General features: G+C 36.8%; 1 long non-coding RNA gene across 5 annotated transcripts in view; it reads right to left on the bottom strand.

The window, feature by feature from the left end:
- Positions 1-3,138: 3,138 nt before the first annotated feature.
- LOC308072534 overlaps positions 3,139-8,089 on the bottom strand; it is a 120,441-nt gene continuing 115,490 nt past the window's right edge. For all 5 annotated transcript variants that reach the window (XR_013931694.1, XR_013931695.1, XR_013931696.1 and 2 more), the window contains one exon: positions 3,139-6,824. This is a non-coding gene — a long non-coding RNA (uncharacterized lncRNA). The remainder of the gene's footprint in view (positions 6,825-8,089) is intronic.

The following is an 8,089-nucleotide window of genomic DNA, read 5'->3' as shown; positions in this document are numbered from 1 at the left end:
AGCTGGTGATGAGTTTGCACTACTGCAATTTTTTTTCACTAAAGTGAAACAGAGAAGGCTATAATTACTTGACATCATGAAAAGGAGAGGTAAAAGAGATAAATTCATTATTTGATATATCAAGCAAGTTATTTTTCATGCTGAAAAAAAAAAAACAAACAAAAAAAACCAAAAAAAAACAGGACCAAATTCTGACCACTGCCCCCTTTGGAAAAAACACTCTAAAATGAAGTGGAATTAGCAATCAGTCTGAACTTCAGAATTTGCTCAAGGTTCCTAAAAGCTGTACAAGTGTTTTTACAACAGAGTGTCTTTTCTGAAGAAATACTTATTTATAGAAAGAAGAGTTACTAAACTCTGCTTCTCAGAAACAGTATTCTCTAGCCTTATTTGAATTCATAGAGTTTTTGACTAGGTGGCCTGGCATGTGGCTCAATGTTTTGCATGAATACGGACTAAATGAAAATACATTAGTGTATCAAGCAGCTCAGCAATATGGCTGTTCTACAGAAAGTAGATTGTCCGGTTGGGTTGATACTGGAAAAGGAAAATTTTGAATTAGTAAACCCAGTCATGCTGTTTTGGCATTGTATAGACTAGCTTGAGATCAGGGGAAGAAATCAGACAACTGCTGAATTGGATCTTTATAAGAAATATTGCTCCTGCAAAGAAATTAAAGAAAAATTACAACAAGGTACTAATTATCTCACAAGTTAGTAACTTCACTAGCCTGGTTTTACTTCAAAAGGTATGAAAGTGTCAATAAACCACCAAAAATTAGCATATCAACTGAATCAGAAATACTGAGAGTGAGCAACTTCAATTATGTAACGAGCCAGAGTGCTTTAGACTGATAAACCAGGGGAAATATTCATATGCAGGTGAGAAGAATGCTGTGCACAGATATGTAAGCATCAGGCAAAGCTACTAAAATCATGAAACAGTTGTGGCTGAAGAGTAAGATGGGTCTTTAATTTTTAAAGAAGTAACATTTGCAAAGAAACTTAATGTAGATAGAACTGGCTAAATAGGAAAAAGAGCAATTCACAAATATTTTCACGATTCGTATACAAATACTGTCTTTGCAGTTATAAGTTTTATGTGTTATTAGCTAATAGATGAGAGAATGATGCATGTTTATGAAGGCGTTTTGAATCTCTAAACCTTCATAAAAGTAGCTGTGAATCATTCTGGCTCAAATCCATCTTGAAAGTACAGTGTGTGTCATTTGCTGCTGCTCTTGCATTCATTTCCTGCTGCAGTCCAACACAGTATGAAAATAAGACCATGACCTGTCATTTAGTTGATCACCACGAAGAACAAAGAATCAAAGCAATAAAATCAGAATTTGGACATTGTTGCCATAAAATATTAGAGAACAGCTTCACTGACAATTATCTAACCTAAGAAGTTTGAGTGTTCATCAAAAATTACAAAACCAAAAGTACAATATGTCCTTCCTGCTTTGCATTAGCAATACTGTTGGGAAGCTGCGTTTTGCAGAATAAAAGAGAGTATCTGGAAATGGATCGTGGCAGAAGACAGCCTTCCTCTGGTCACCCTGTTTCCCAGCTGATCCTCAGTCATAAGCCAGACATTCATTTTAACCAGCAGCTGAATGCACTCACAGTACGATTAGTTTGAGGAGGAATAGTAACACCAGTAGTTCCACTGAGTGTCACACCAGTTGGGCAGATATTTGTATTTGCTTTATAGTCTCTGGCTGTCATGGCAAAAATCTACATATTCTGTCCAGCAGGAAAGATGGGAAATGCTGCTCTAAGTTAGAGATGAGAGATGACCTTTCATAAACAGTGAACAGTAAATAATCAGTAGAAAAAAAACCTTTTTATGCAAAGATTTCAAGCACATTACAAAAATAGCTTAACACAATTATCCCTTATTGTCTAACAGAAGGAACATAAAGAAGGCAGTGCCACAGCTTCTACATTTTCCATTACTATATGCTGATATTTTATACCACGTAATTGAAAGATTCTGTCGTGTTTCAGATATGTGGGAATGCAGCTTGACACAGAGCAGGAACCTTTAGGATCTCAGTGGTATGATCTCTGCCTATGAAACCTTGTTATATTTAAAACAAATGAAATGTTATATTCTGTTCTATGACATCATTGCTTTGCCGAGGAAATACACAGAATACATTTAACTGTTTTCTGTGGCCGATCTGTAACAGCTTAATATCTTTGATAGATTTTAAGGCTTTAAAAAACATTCACTGTGCTGAGTAAGGATACCAGTGCCAAGCTGGATAGAGTATGTTTCTGTACTGCCACAACAGTGATAAATAGAAGCTAACCAGGTGCGTTGAATCCGTCTGAGAGTTGCCTAGGTGAGAATAGATATAATGCCAAAAAACAAACCCACAATGCCACATGATTTGTGATGTGTCTGTTGAAGCTGATACAGTGAAAAACGGTGCCCCTTGTAAGCCGCCACCACCATTACCAGGCTTATAGGAACTTCAATTGCCTAACATTCCGGTTCATTCTGAAAAAATGACAGAACTGCCACCACTTTGACTTACACTGATGATGCCACCTCTTTGCAGGGAGCTCAAGCCTGCAAGTCTATTTGTGGTGGTTCTAAAGAATTGATAATGTCACAACAACATGGAAACAGGCAGTTCTTGCAAATACTTCTAATGTTTCCAAACTATTCTCACTTACACATTCCCACACATGGAAGAGAAGCCAAGTTTTTCACTGTGGTATTGGATTGGTGAGTTGGAAAGTGTCACTTCTTTCTTAATAATCAATGTGCCTGGGAAGGTGATATATAAACATTATTAAAAAATCATAAGTCTCGGGTTTAGAATCACATTGCAGTTGAGAACCATTGGTGTGCATTGGTGTCTGTGATGTCCATACAGTGGGTATGGATATAACGGGTTTAATTTTGAGCTGTGAGCATTACTCCTTTGGAGCTCTCAAAAAGACCCTGCAAAGACAGATATTACTGAGATGTACCAGAGAATCCATCATTGATCAAGCCAGTGTCATGAATAAATGAGTGCTTGAGATATAAGTAAACAAGCGCCCATTTTCTCCCTAACATTTCTTGCTTTAGTTCACTCTTTCTTGATTCACTTTTTTTTTTTTTTGGGGGGGGGGGTGGGTGGTGGTGGTGGTGGTGGTGGTGTTCACAGCAGCTCTTTTCAAGATCAAACAAATGACACTGTGTTTTTTTTAGGACGAGGAGGAGCAAGTGGCAGGTATTGATCAGCTGCAACTTTTCAAAATATTTTGAAAAGGAGACCCAGACCTCATCTTTGTTACTCTTACTGGTTATAGTGGTTAGCTGAACTTTATTTTGTATGGACCTCTACTGGAAAAGAACACAACATTCTGGAGTATTTGGACATAAGTTTTTTTCTATTAATTCCTTGTCCAGTGCTGCTTCTGACACAAGCTCGGCTAGTTTTTCATCCTCTATCAAATTGAATCTAACAAGTACTCCCTATGAGTTTCAAGGGAATTCCAAAATGATCATGTTCACACATGAAAATCAAACTGTTTCCCTAAATGGCTTTTATGGAGCCATCAGATGCCTAAATGATAGCTGAAATGATGACATTGCAGCATTTTTAATTCCTAACTATTCTGCAAAGTTTGTTCATGGGGCACGTGACCAACATCCAATGTGCTTTAGCCAGTTCCATCTAAGCTAACAGCTAGTCATTTGCACAGAATCATAATAACTAAATAACAGATAATTCATCAGGAACTCAAGCAGCCACAAGTGGATATAGAGTTAGGATTTTGTATTGTTAATTAAGCACAGTCAGATGACAAATAGCCCATGTACAGTGGGTGTGATGACAATTGGCACATAGCAATTACACACTGTGGCAAATAAATCTAATGCAGCAGAACTGTGAGGGTCAGGGAGGTCACAACAGTAAGTCGTACGTGACTCATCAGGAATCATATCAATCAAAGGTATTTTTTTCATCTGCAAATAAAAAACTTTCTATCATGTCTCCAGTGCTATGTTAGCTGGTTTGTTAATAACATTGATGTTATTAATACATAGAGGCCTCCCTCAGGTCAGAAAGATAGTTGCCTACTTAGCTGAAATTCAATGAATTTAATTAAATACTGCAGCCTTGGGCTAGTGTTCTAAAATAATATTCATTTGGAGCCCTTCTTACAGCCTTGGAATTTTTCCTTAATCGTATTGGACATCCTCAGGGTCCATGTATGTGAAAGGGAGGTTCAGGGTCTGAAACAAGCCATCATTTCAGATTCTCCACAGATGTGTTTGTTTAAGATAAGACCAAATACATCCAAATCTGACAGAGCAGAAAGAAGGATAGTAATTATTGGAACTGGAAAAGTAATATGTCTTGAATTAGATCCTCAGTTAGTGGAAGCTGAGAAAGCAGTCTGATGTTAGCCGAGTTGTGTAGATGTTCACCAGCATATCTAGTCCTCTACTCTGAAGGGTATTTATGTTTATCTTTTGTTTCTATGGCTAAAAAGCAATGAAAGCAAGAAGAATAGAAGTAACAATGATCTGCATTTTCCTGTGTCCAGTATAGAAGATACTGAGAAATGAATGCTTATCAGCAATGAGTTTCAATAAATCTTTCATTGGTAGCTTTCATTATTTCAAGAACTATTCACGTTCTCAATATTTTCTTCCAAGCATTAGTAGATAAATATTTGCAAAAGAAAACACAGGAAAATGAAAGATTTCAAAAACTTTAAAGATTCATGATGGCTCATTTGTCTTTTATTTAAGCAAATGATGATTTTCACTGAGAAATCCTAGAACCCTTGCAGTCAGTGGAGAGAATCATAAGGAACATGATACTTCAGAGCCTTGAATTCCTTCCATCCACATTCATTAGAAGCCACAGATTAGTGGTTAAAACACAAATTTTCCATACGTTATATGTAATTAAGTTTGTTTCTCCTTAAGAGCTTTAGACCTAGAACAAAGATAAAGCTTATGATTTAAGGCCTGAAGGCATAGGAGGGAAAATAATGAAAGATAATTCTTAAATGCTAAAATGTCTTTTGTTTTACAAAGACTATGCAATGGCTGTAGAAGCCAGAACTAATTCTTTAGCTTTTAGAAAATCAGTTAAAAATTCATATACTTACTTTCCCAAGATTTATCAACATTCCAGGTGATTTGGTGGAAGAAAACCAATGTAGCCTCCTGATAAACTAGCATTAAAATGCTCCTCTGACTACAGGTGAATATTGCCAGCTTAAAGTACTCAGTAAAATGTAACATCTGATTATAAAGAGGCACTTTGTAAAGTTTCACAAACATCAGTAATTGGTTAGATGGCACACCTAGAAAGCTAAGCTTAAAGAAAGCAAAGATGGGCTTATGGGCAAGACATAACATCACGTGTTCCCCTTGACCTGATTGCAAAATAAAAATTCATATAAGGTCACTTACACAACCAAAGGAAAGGTGATTTTCTCTATATGACTCACTAGTTTAAGAAAATGTATGGTCTCTTTAATCAGAAAGATGCAGTCGTGTTTTGAGTGGTATTATTTTGTGCAACCTGATCAATCATTGTTTAATGCAAAAAAAACTTAAAACATATAATTCAATTCAAGATAATAGCACAGCAAGTGTGTTTTTACAGACAGCACACAAATTCTTGAGCTTGGAAAAATAATGTACTTTTTCAGTGATTGTCTTCATGGGTTAGATTCTCAGCTGACTCAAGTTGTCTTTCATTCATTGAAATCAGCAGAGTAATGATAATTTACACTGGCTAAAAATGTGGCTTACTGTTTCAGCTAAAATGATCAGTTGCTGAATTTATGAGGATATAATTGAGATACTCTTAAAAAAAAAAAAAAAGATGCTTTAATTTTCTCATTTATAATGGAGGTGTAGGGTGGGAAAAAAGAAGGACCATGAAATGATTAGACAGCTTGTGTGACTAATAGGAATACTGTCCCTAAAGGGAAAAAGAACATCTTACCAATACAAGTGCACTCAATTAGAGTTTTAAATTAGAGTGTAATTATGTTTTTTAAGGCAGAAGAAAGAAGAAAGCTTTTAATCTTCTAGGTGGCCTCATTTTAGCAAAAAGACAAATTTAGGAAGTGTTTTGGCTAAGATGATGCTCTGCATCTTTCATAAATTTGGACTAAATCCAGCCCCTGAAGGGCTGGAAACAGTTGTATTAGCTTTCTTGTACCTGACTTTAAAAAGAAAAAACATCCTATTAAAAAACAGCACAACAGCCCATATACTCACATTCTTACTTATATCTTATTTTTGGAAAATGAAAGGATTGCTTATTTCCATTATTTATACCAAATATAATGAAACATTCTAGATTTTTACTTAGAGTTGAGTTGTGTCTGAGGAAAAACAACAGAAAAACAACAAATAGGTGAGCCCAAATGTGCCAAATCCAAATGGCTGGGTCACAGGTTTCCGAGTATTACGCAGGTCATGTTGCGTGTCCCACGTCTTGGCTCCTGCACAAACAACACAGCTCCAATAATTTCACTATCTCAGGGCTGGTGCAGTAACACAGGGAGGGGGTGTTAGCTTAACCTAAGTGCTGTAAGGACGGGTTCCAGAGGAAAGCATATGGTGGCTATCTGCAGCCTGATTCATTACCGTTTTCTGCGATCCTGTCATTTCACGCAAGGTAGGCTTGGTACAAACTTGGCTGGAGACCTCCCTCTTGCTCCTTGGTGTAATGGGCAACTGTGCTGGTGGTTCAGCAGGCAGCATTGAATGCAGCGATGCAGCAGTGTACGGTTTGAGTTTAGAACTGGGAGAAGGAGGGGTATGTTGTGTTTGGGCCTGAACTGAAAAAGCAGAAAGACAAAAAAACCCAGGTAGTGTTCCACTGAAAACAGAATGTTTTCCCCAGCCTGGTGTTTGATGTTGAGCGCGAGCTATTTCATCTTTTCAGTGCAGGTTTTTCTTTGTTATTTTTCCCACCAAAAAAAAGAGATTTTTAGATACAAAAAGCAATCTTACAATTCAAAGTGAAACGATTCTGCCTTCAGAGTTTCAAATCAAAATGTTTTGATGTTTCTGAGAAATACAACAGAATGCAAAAAAGTAAGTGTTTAAGTGACAGGAGCAGAAAACAAATAACAAGTGATTGAACTACAAATTCACTTGGCCAAAATCCAACAGAAATACTAGGATTAAATAAGCAAACAACATTTATTGGTTTTACTGGTGTGAATTCCAGGTAGTTATCTTAATAACTGGGAATATTTGTGATGGGAAGAAGATGAACCATTATGGTCTGGGCTAGCCCTTACCAGCAAGAGCTGCAGGCAACACTTGAATAAAGATTCAGAGTAAGCGGACCCATATTTTCAAATACATTTAGGTGCTTGAGGATGCAAATAAGCTAATGACAGCTTTTCTTAAAACATAGATCTTTCAAGGTACTTAGGCATCTAAGAGTCCCTAAAACCTTAAGGTCTTAGAGTTTCAGTTTGTCCAACTGATGCTCAGTTGCCAGCTGAGGTTAATTTACACCCAAGTTACAACCAGGAAAACTTCCTAAATACAGATGATTTTGCCACTGAGCTCAAGCATCCAGTTACGAAATTCTAAGCAGCATTCATTACAGACTGCCCACTTCAAAAATTCATAAAGAAGATAGCACAGCAAGAAGATCCTAGAGTTATAGCTACCGTCCTAACCTTATAATCAACGTATTAAATAGTTTTAAAATATCCTATTTCTTTGATTTTGGACAAGGATATAAACCCGATCTCCTGCTTCCCCAGACAGCAGTCCCATTGAACTCCTGTAAGATCTTGAATAGTCTGTGTCTCTTCCTTCCTCTGAAGCCATTAGCAATCACAGGGAAAAGAGACCTCAGGTGTGATTCTATAACCCTTTACTTAATGCAGCTGCCAGAGGAATCTGGAGGTAGTTTCTTTCTCAGTGTCAAATGGAGAACTGAAAATAGAGGTACTGCATCTTCTAGCACTTGTGATATATGCAGTGAAATAAGGGGAATATCCTTGCACAGGTATATAATGCAAGTTCTAACTAGTTTAAGATGAAATGTAATTTTGCTCTTCATTATTTTGTTGTAAAAATG

This window comes from Falco punctatus (assembly GCF_963210335.1).
Source record: "Falco punctatus genome assembly, chromosome: 13".
Taxonomy (NCBI): domain Eukaryota; kingdom Metazoa; phylum Chordata; class Aves; order Falconiformes; family Falconidae; genus Falco; species Falco punctatus.
Note: the sequence above shows the minus strand (reverse complement) of the source record. Positions and strands in the feature narration are given on the sequence as shown.